Genomic DNA, 11,354 nt, shown 5'->3' with positions numbered 1-11,354 from the left:
TAGACGAGAAAAATTTATCTTAAGGACTCAACGTGTGAATCAATCTCTCGCGTACGAAATGCTTGTGTGACTGCTAGTGTACAATATTTTTTTTATTTTTTATTTAAAGGGGTTACCCTAGATAGCCCTTCACGAACAAGAAAGTTATATATCGACCGTTGCACTGTGAACTGTCAACCTACAAGGTCAGAATATTGACAAGAATTTTTTTTACTTTGATCTATTTGGAACTTAGTGCGCGTATCATATTTAAGGAAATACATGGAACCCATTTCAATTTATCCTAGGGTTTTCTTCCTTGTTAATTCCATCCTCATCCTCCTCAACAGTACACTAATGCATGCTTCTTGTAAGTTTTTCAAAATTCAAATAATCTAGGTACCCTTTCTCTTAATTACGTGTGATACTTACAAATGCTATGCATAATTAAAACAATAGATGATGACCAATAAACTAAGAATTTGTAATTTTAGAAAACACTGATAAATATATAAATAAATAAAACGAATGAAAACCTGACTCATGATTATATAATGTGCAAGAACAAAAAAAGAACAAAAAGAGAAGCGAAAACAAAAACTTACGGCGAAAACTGACAAATTCCCAAGGATCTAAACTAGAGATAACTAACTAAGGTGAAGCGAAAAAACATAAGAAGAAACGATCAACAAACTAATAACAAACAAGCGTGGATTAAATTTAAAGGGATTGAATCCGCTTTGATATCATGTTAACAAATCAAAGGACAAAAGATGAGAAAATGATTGCGAACCATGCCTGACATGTATTACATAGCCACAAAAGTAAGAACACTAGGAAAATTTGAAAGTTGTACCACAAAATTTCCAAAACAAACTGTACTACGAAAAGACTACATCTTGCTAAGGCCTAATTCCTACAGAGTTACAAGAGGTGTATTTGTAGATATTTAATCTTGAAACAAACAGGAAAGCAATATTAAACTCTACTTACAAAAATAGGAAAGTAATAAAAATTATTTGCGTAATAGAAAACCCTAATACATAGAATACAACAAATAACTTAACATAAAAATACTAAATTGCCAACTTTTTCAACAAGGAATGCTGATTTTAAGACTTAAGAATGAAGGTAATTGCTCGCTACTGTTGAACCTACAGGTCTTTCACAACAAAAATACTTTATAAAGTCCTTAATTCCTTTTCCATCTGGTGGGTTTTCTTTTTCTTTTTCTTTTTCTTATTAAAATGCATGAAAATAGAGAGACATGCATGGCCGTGGTTAGTATTGTAATCATGACTAAAAAAAAGCAGTCTTGTCATCGATCCCAACTCAGTTGCTTCTTTGTCTATGAGGAACTTAGACACAAGAACAAGAAAGCTCGTAGCTTCCTTGAAGATTGAAAGAAACGAATAATATACAATTTAATTAGTTCCATAAATGGTCTAAATATATTAACAGAACCAAAATCTGAAAATGCAGCTTCCCTTCGTTTCTTCCTGCATGAATCAGATGATGAGGTTTGTATGCGAACCACGGGTTGCACCATTTAAGCCGACATTTCTTTTGTACTCGAGTAGTTCTAATTACAAAGTTTTTCAAATGGTCTCTTTAGGTGTGGGGATCACTCCACATCGAACTTCAACGATCCGAACCGTCTATTTTGTAAGTTTCATTTCGTAGATCATCTTTGCAAAAATTCAATTCAATTCGAAACCATTTGTCTATTTAATTATCAATATAAATTTACATTATTTCTTATATAACAAAGTATTCATTAATTTCTTTGAACTCAATTAAATGTTTTAAACATTTTCAATTTGGCTAATACTTTGCAAGAATGATTTATGAGGTACAACTTGAAAAAATAGACGGTTTGGATCGTTAAAGTTTGATGTGGTATGGACTCCACAACTAATTCTCATTTTTATTATAAAATATAAAATATATATAAAAAAAAAAGGATTCCTTCCCTTAAAGGTTTCATATATATAACATGGTGGCATTGGGTTTTGGTTACCGTGGAAACACAAACAGTTGTGCGAAATTGAAACATCACAGTCCGAGTAATTAGTACACGGACAATGCCATATATCAGAGTCAGGGAAAAAGAGGAATCCATGGCGTAACTGCTGATGTTGACTGTACTTTGTAATTATGGCAAAATGATTCAGATTTCTGGAAAAGTCAGAGAAGCCATTAAAGGCATTTAGTGTTGCATATGCAACCATGTTCAGAAATTGATGACAGAAAATATATTGCATGAGAGAGAGAGAGAGAGGGAGTCATACAATGCACTACACACCAGACCATCACGGCTGGTCATCATAAAACTTTGATTATGTTCGGGTAATCCTATATTTCAGGTTTTTTGTGCCGTTAATTCTTGTTCATTATATTGATAATCAATGACCTAACGGCCAAAACTCCCGGAGTATAAAATACCCGAGACAGGGAGCATGCTAGAAAATCCCCCAACATTGATTCAATTTTGACTCGTTGCCCTTCACCACTTAATGTTACGGTCTAGTGATATTCCTCTTCATTTGTAAATGAGAGGTCTTAAGTTTGGTTATCGCCAAAAATGAATTTGAACCATATTATTGCTAGCCCATTATGAGGCTAATTTTATCCCCTACCTTCTAGTGTAGATAATATTATTTGTTAAAATAAATAAATAAATAAAATTCATTGCCCTTCCCTTCCAAAATTTCCATTCACTTTTTTAATTTCATCATCCTCTGTTCCTTTTTTGTAACAATTTTCTGTGCCCTGATATAAGTCCTGTATGACAGCAAACTAGAGGAAATCATACACGAAATCATCACAACCCTATACAGGCCGCCCCACCTTTCCCTTTCACACTGTCACACATTTTGAGAGCAATGAGTTACAATGTGCCATGAAATCCTAAGCAAATTAAGAAGAGGAAGATTAAGAAAATATTATACATTAGCGAAACACTTGTTAATTTAGTGCTGGTACCATTCTACACAAGTTGTTACATTGTTGATATGAAGTTAATATTATATGTTTAAAATCTTAAGCGCATTAGACACCTTGTTAATTTAGTGACAATGCCACTCTACACAAGTAGTTCCATTGTTGATACATATATTTGGCCGATATTTACTAAGTTAATATATTGTTTGAAACCTTAAATTTCTTAAGAAGACGATGAAGATTAAGCACATATTACGTCAAAAGGTTGTTAATTTAGTGCCGATACCATTCTACACAAGGAGTCCAACTATTGACATTTGGCCGATATGTACTAATACAAAGTTTGAAAGTCTTAATTTTCTTTAGAAGATGATAAAGATTAAGCAGATATTATAAACAAGGCAAAAGCTTGTTAATTTAGTGCCAATACCATTCTACACAAGTAGTTGCATAATGTCGATATATATGGTCGATCCTCAGTATGTCCTGATCATAATTATGTATCAGCTAAATATGGATAATACGTAAAGATTGTAGATTGATAATAATCAATATCAGCCAATTCATTAGTGTTATGTGTGAAGCACGTATGTACAATGTTCCTTTAACCCTTCGAATTTTCCAAAAGATATTCATGGTCTAGAAAAACAATTTTATTAATTCATAGTTTGTATGTATGTATAATAACACCAGGACAATTGAAGTATGAAACTCAAGCTACTAGTTAACAACTTATGAGCAAGAGGAGTTAATTTAGGGTCCTGAATCAAGCCAGAGTCAGATAGGTCCAATTTATCACATATTTTTCCTTTAATTCTTTTACATGGCATTTTCTTCCTGGTAGCACAGTCAAAATCACATTGTGTTTGAAGACAACTCAAAGTTTAAAGAGGGTAATTTCAACAGTGTTAACAACTGGATTGCTTCTCAGATACAACTTTGGCATACATCTCACTCACATCTGTCACCCTTGATATATTATTCCTTTCCTTACATTTTGCGTGATATGATCAGAGTGATCCACATCTTTCACAGCTACTGTAAAAACATCAAAGCAAACTGAATACACATACACAAATATAAAATAACAAAATCAAGAAAGAATCTGGTCTTTAAGATCACTCCGATCTGAAAAAAAATCCAATATAATCTGACAAATAAATGTTAATTAATGGATGATTAAGATAAAGTAGAAACAAGACAAAGCTCTGGATATTACAAAGCTCTAAAGCTGAATTAATCCACCAAACCCACTACAGCTAACAAAGAAACAAGCAAATTTAAAAGAACAAAGATCAAACGCATGTTTTGCAGCATTATGCGTATAAGAAATATTAATCAGAAGGAAACTTAAATTAAAATGTTTAAGGTGACCGAACAACGTTATTCAATCAAGAGAGAGACAGTAATAGCAGTGTGAAAAGTGGAAGCCCTACGGGAAGGCTATGGTGCTATAATGCAAAAGTAAAATTAGGGTTGTCGTAGCCAAATAAAAAGAAGCCAATTAAAAGTTAGTGTGGTGGGATTAGAGAGAGAGCAGAAGTAGACAGAGAAGATTCTTGAAGCCATCATGGAAAAAAACCAGCCCAATGATATGAAAACCAGTTGAAAGAGTTAAAAACTGACAAAGAAAACGCAACCCTGCATAGGTGCTGCTCATATTCATGAAATTTAGAGATAAAAATAAAAGAGTAATCATGATCTTTCCCCACATTCGTCAGAGTTAAATGGAAAAAAAAAACATAAAATAGCAGTCAAAACCCTTCATCATTACACCAATCTGCTTCTGCCTGCCCAACAACCCATGTACAATTTCTTCAACAAAATTAAAAAGCCGTCAGAAAATGAAAAGGTAAATAAAGTTCATAAAAATAGACAAATATAAAGGCTGGGAAAAAGCAGCTTAAATCTAAAAAGATCTCACCTTTGGATGATCGGGGTAAAAATATGAGATGGGTAGTGAAGATCTGAGTGATTGGAAGCGGTAATTGGGGGGAATGAAGCCTGGTCCGACGTCACTAAACGTAGAATCAATGATCTTTCTCAACTGGGACTGTAATTTTTTAAGATTGGTGGATAAAATTGTCACCAATTGAGATGAAGATCATAGATCTAGTTAAGGGGCCTCGAGCCAGACAACATTCCCCTCAAAAAAACAAATTTGCTTCCTCTTCTTCGATCTATCTGCCTCCATTTTCACAAAGCGCTTTGCCCTAACGATGAACTAGAGAGAGAGAGAGAGAGAGAGAGGGGCGGGGGGAGTGGTGTGTGTGTGATCATGGTGAATGAGAGAAATAAAATGGGTGGTACGAGAGGTGAGGAGAAGGGAAGGATAGGGATAAAAAGGCCGAGTCTTGAGAGTGAGATGGGGGAAGGTAAAAAGGACGAAGTAAATTAAAGTCGCAGAGACCCCACCAACTGGGTCTTGGGTTACAGAAATGACCACGACCCTGACCAAAAAAAAAAATTAAACACAAACAAAAGAAATGACCCCTACTAAACAAAAACCCTTCTCTCTCTCTGTACTCGCTCGCTCGCTCGCTCGCTCGCTCTCTCTCTCACTCTTGTCCCATCGTCTCCACCACGCAATCTATATATGCACACAGCCTCACCAAAAACACACAAACTTTACACGTTAATTTCAAATCATCCCCCCCCCCCACCCCCCCCCCCCCGGGGTGCCCCTCTCTCTGCTGCTAAATCATCATGACCTAATTATATCATCACCTAAAACACTAATTCCATCAATCTCTACTCAAAGATTTTAACTTTAACAAAAACGCATTTCAGCCAAGCTTAAACAAACCAGCCTTTCTCTACATATTATATGTGTGTGTATATATTAATGAGGATGAATAGTAGTTATCAAAACTCTAAAAATGAAACCCCATTGTGAGCCGTACGATGGTGATGACGAACATGATAAAGATGAGAAGCAAAAACAAGCAACCAAAAGGATGAGTCAGTGGTTTAGTTGAGCTAATTCAGCAACCCCTATATAGGAAATTTTGGGATTTTGGGGTCTTCCACTTTTCCTTTGCTTGCATACATTGTTCTCATTCTTTTAATTAATTTGATTAATGCAGAGTTTGGTAAAACATTTAATATATTCACGAAAAGGGGAATCCCTCGTTCAGTGGGTTCTCACTCCTTTTTACTACGGTCGCGGGGGATTCAAGATGACGACAGAGAGTGACTGACAAATAAAAAGTTGTGGAGAGAGAGGGAGAGAGAGAGGAGTCAGCATTACAGATACATACAGGCTTACAGCTCATTATTATTCAGGTGCTTGCTGGTCTAGTTTTCATAGTATGGTCCTCCCATTCCCACTCCAACATTACCTATGTCATGTTTTGTACTTAGCTTAATTGAAAGCAAATCTACCTTGCATTCTGTTACTAATTATAAATTTTATATCTTCTGTTATCTTATCATCATTATTTGGTTATACTTTTTTGTTTGATCAATTGAATTTAGTTAAATGAAGTTTTAGCTCACTTAATCATCGTCTTTTAACCATTAATCGTTCTAAGGTCAATTATCATCAATAATTATAAACACACGGACTAGTAATGCTAGAATTGCTCTCGGTTATTATTGACACATAACTTCTCTCTTGTCTCTATTATACTTATTAAAAAAAAAAAACCATTAGTAACTAAAAGCATTGATCTACCCCATTGTTATTGATACGCTTTTGTTTAGTTAAAGTAAATCTTAATTAAATGAGTGTACAGATTGTAGAATCCATTCTTATGTAATTTAGGGAAAACTCTAGCCGTTAGAGAGAAAAACAGAGAAAAAAATTATCTAAATCCTTTCCTTTGGCATTGGGGTCGGCTCAGTCTCTCTTGGTATCTTCCCTATTTTCCCATATTTCTCTTATGTTGTAATTGTCTTTTAACTCCTACTTGTGGCTGCTTTAGGCAAGAAAAGCCTTCGTGATAGACGAGAAGAGTCATCATGATTATCACTGATCTCTCACAATGTTGAGTAGAGCCCTTGTAGCATTTATACTCAAACTTGGATTTTTGAGTGGTAAATGTTGTTTAGATATGAGATGATGTTTTTGGTATTTCTTATGGTTTTGTGGGCATGGCAAAAGACTATGATGAGGAAGCTTGACGTTTGTTGGTGAATCAGAGCAATACTTCTTTGTCGACCATTGCATTCATCAAATGAATAGTGCAATCTTTTTTAGTGATGCCTTATGGTAGGTTGTTCAACAACTTGCAAGATTTAGTTCTCATGAGTGTTATCTTTCATGTTGGATGTGGCCAATGAATTGTAACGAATTCCTGATGAGCAATTGTAAAGTTGTGGTGTTTCTTTCAACTGGGTGTTGCCTCTTGGTTTCATTGGTATGTATGCTCTATGTACGTTTATTGTTGTTAATAAAGTTTTATTTTATCTAAACAAAAATCTTATGTATTTTTTTTTTAACTCAATGTGTGTTCTGGATTCAAACCCTCTTTCTACCATTTATGATATTTCTTTGCTTATGAATTTATAAGGCATGAGTTGTCAAATCCATGCCAACTACAAATTGACGTTTATTTATCATGTAGCACATCTGACAAAATATAAGGCGATGGCCTTTCAAGTTATAGATCAACTATCATTTGGCTACAAGCTAGCGTTCAAACTTTGTCAAGGAACCGGCAGCAACGACAGAAACATAATTTTGAAAATGCAGGATCGAAATCTAGCTAACTGCAAATTAGGTGCTTAATTGGTGACCAAGTTGATTGAATAAGATAAACAAGTTTGAGGAAAATCAGAAATCAAGTTTACGTACACATCTTTACAAGTAACAACCATATTATGTATATAATACATAGCTACAAAACTATTGGACAGTATAAATTTAAACAACATATAAGAGTTTTGTAAGTCGATTAATTAAGAACATTCTTCATGCACTTGAAGTCTCGAATTCAATTCTCCAATTCACCATTACAACTATTGTTTTCTCAGGATTAGGCAATCCAAAGAATAAAAGTTAAGAGAACACAATTAATAGGAAGCATGCCAACATTTTGGTTGGATTCAGGACCACATAAACAAGGTGCCCATTGACCTGAAGTCACCTCTTTGACCCTATCTCATGAGATTTGCATTTCTCTTTTCCCGAGCTCCCTAAATTCATGGTGATTGACCTTAAAAGCATCTTTAGTCGGACACCAAACTTCACCTAGATTTTTGTTCTTTCCCAATTCCCACCACACATATTAACGGCATTGTCTCTCTCTCTCTCTCTCTCTCTCTCTCTCTCTCTCTCTCTCTCTCTCTCTCTCTCTCCATTTCCTCTCCAAAAATTCACTTACACACCTCAATACCTGCTGTGGCCAATTTGTAATCTCAACTTATATCTTTTCTATCATTCGTGCAATTTTATGATGGAAATTGAGGATTTAATGTATAGTTTCTCTCTAAACTCATGATGCACTCGAGGTGTCTCCTGACTTTATTCATAATGTTGTTGTTGTTCGGACTAAGTTTATGTATCCGCTCTCTCTAAGTGGAATTATAATTTTGTTGCTCAACACTGCACCAGACACTAATACAACTACGTGAAGTCATAACACAGAAGCAAACGCCACCTAACATTTCGTTAGTGGCCGGCGTGTTTCTTGAGTTACCCCAATCACAAAAACCTAGTGTATTGTGTATAGATTGAGACTTGTAGTTCTATTTTTTACTCATTCCATACTGGGCAGGAAATCATTGGATAACACTTCTAAATATGGGTCCCACTAATCATCAAATTATTGAACAATATACCGAAAAACATAGCTTTTATTGGATGAATCAGAAACAAAACAAAGAGGTCTTTATATAGAGAAAGACCAAAGCAAACCCTAGACTAAAACCCTAATACTAACGGGCTAAGCCCAAAAAACCAAACATTAAAATAAATCTAAATAATAATATTTTCCAACACCCCCCGTCAAACTCATGGCGGTACACGACATGGGTTTGCCAAAGTAGATGTGGATGCAAGACTCCAAATTCCAGTGCCAATGCCGATGCGAAAAACACAACCATGCTAATGCCGATGCCAACTTCAAAACACAACCATGTCAATGCCGATGCCAACTTCAAACTACCATGTCCAATCATCCTACCTAGATTCAGATTTTGAATCAGTTCCAATATGCAAAACAGCAGCTGCTCCTCCTTTCTGTGGAAGTTCATGTTGCTGAGACAACTTAGGACATTGGGATTTCCAATGCCCTTTCCCTTTACAATAAGAACACTCATCCATAGCAACCCTACGAGACCTTGCCGCAGCAAATGCTGAAGTATTTGACGACGATGAAGAGAGCCTATGCGACTGCACACGAACTTCTTCTGCTTGTAACTCATTAAGAACAGAATCAACAGATGGAAGAGGAGTTCGATGAAGGATGGAGCTACGGAGTGTCTCGAACTCATCCCGAAGAGGCATTAGAAACTGAACAAGACGTTGTTCTTCTCTATATTTACAATAGAGCTTAACAATGCCGAGTTCTTCAGGCTCAGTTAATGCAAGTTGATCCCAAAGATTGGTCAGTTCATTGTAAAACACTTGAATACTCTTATCACCTTGCTGGATTGTACGAATCTCCATTTCCAATTGATACCTCTTAGCAAAATTGGCCTTGGTATACAACTTTGCCAAGTGATCCCAAACTTCCTTAGACGTTGAGAACTTAGCCAGTTGCATTCCAATAGCCAAATCAACAGAATTATTAATCCACGTAATAATCTTTGAATTATTCATCTCCCATGCAGCAACCAATTCAACATGTTTCTCATCTTTAGGGTTATTTGGAATAGAAATCATTCCAGAAACATAGCCCCACAAACCTTTTCCAATCAAAAAATTCTTCATCACATATGCCCAATACACATAATTATTTCCATTCAATTTCACACCAATAGCTTGTAAGGAATCATCCTTTGCAGATGCCATGACAATACTGAGGAACAAGGAGCACGATACCTGGTGCAGATGCAGATCAAAGGTGCAGATGCGACTGATGCAAACTGATGCAGATGCAAATATGCAGATTGATGCAGACTGAAGCAGTGCGGCAGATGGTGGGTGCGGTGTGGCGGTGGTCCAGTTGGCTGCGATGATTGCAGCGATCTGAGCAGATGCAAATTCAAGTCAGTGCAGCAGGTTGCGGTCAGATAAATTCCAGTCGGTGTAGCAGGTTGCAGTTGGAAGTGTCCAGTGGTGCAGGGTGATCCGGTGCTGGTGATAGACTCACGAGTTCATGAATCACTCAGACAGACGGCATCGAGACAGGTCCAGCTAACCCGCTCTTGATACCATATTGAACAATATACCAAAAAACATAGCTTTTATTGGATGAATCAGAAACAAAACAAAGAGGTCTTTATATAGAGAAAGACCAAAGCAAACCCTAATACTAACGGGCTAAGCCCAAAAAACCAAACATTAAAATAAATCTAAATAATAATATTTTCCAACACAAATCATAAACATTTACAAAGTTTTTTTCAAATCAAATACTTATTAAGCTGAATTTGAAAGCACTTTGTAAGCAGAAAAGCTTTAAAGTAATTCCCCTTGATTAAAATAATCTCGTTTGCTTTTAAAGAATGAAGCAATTGGCCTCGTTCTCATACAAATTAAACATTAAGAAAATGAATGTGCAAGAGTAGTTGTAATTTGTTAAAAAAAGGTGAAAAAGGTGACGGCCCTTTTGCCCTTGCTGTTTTTCTCCCACCCCAAACCAAGAAATTTTTAGTTATGATGGGAACATAAATAGTATGTCACGTGTTTTAATATGAATAGTGAGAAATTTTATTTTTTAAGCTATTAACTTTTTTGCACACATATCCCACTATTTGTTTAATGACATGTAATATACTACCCTGTGTACTAGTCACACTAAAAAATCTCTACAAACGAAGTAGCTGGCCTGACATTGATTGAGCAAACAAGATTCTTTGCGAACTACACAACGTAGAAAATAAAACCATAATATTTGGGTGGGGGTCTCTATTTTATTTTTAATATATAATATATATGAGTTGGATTCGTGGCACTACATTTTTTCCATAAATTTTGACATAAGTCCTAGATAATTAATTTATATATGGGTTGGATCATAATTATTTAAATTAAAAATTAAATTGACAAATAACATTCCATCGCAACCATTGAAAACGTATGAATCTAATTGCCTATAACTTGTGTCAAAACTTGTGGAAGAAATATGGTGCCACCACTCCGCCCCCAACACACACACACACACACACACACACATTTATTTTTAGCGATGCCTCATGAAACTCCACTTTAATCTCACTTTGCTCCCTATAATTCAAAAGTCACAATTTTACTCCTTAAAACTCAAAATTCGTTCCACTTTGACTTGTGGATTCTCTCTTCTCCCTAAAACTTATAGGCCGTC

The 11,354-nt window shown here is 35.6% G+C and overlaps 1 long non-coding RNA gene across 1 annotated transcript; it reads right to left on the bottom strand.

Moving 5' to 3' along the window:
* Positions 1-3,704: 3,704 nt before the first annotated feature.
* Positions 3,705-5,439, bottom strand: LOC103409623 (uncharacterized). The gene is made up of 2 exons (XR_011582050.1): positions 4,847-5,439; positions 3,705-3,960 (listed from the first exon to the last, which is right to left on the bottom strand). It is a non-coding gene; the product is annotated as an uncharacterized lncRNA (long non-coding RNA).
* Between the last annotated feature and the right edge of the window lie 5,915 nt (positions 5,440-11,354).

Source organism: Malus domestica, chromosome 06 (assembly GCF_042453785.1).
Source record: "Malus domestica chromosome 06, GDT2T_hap1".
Taxonomy (NCBI): domain Eukaryota; kingdom Viridiplantae; phylum Streptophyta; class Magnoliopsida; order Rosales; family Rosaceae; genus Malus; species Malus domestica.
The sequence above is the reverse complement of the archived record's forward strand: the minus strand, read 5'-3'. Positions and strand labels throughout refer to the sequence as shown.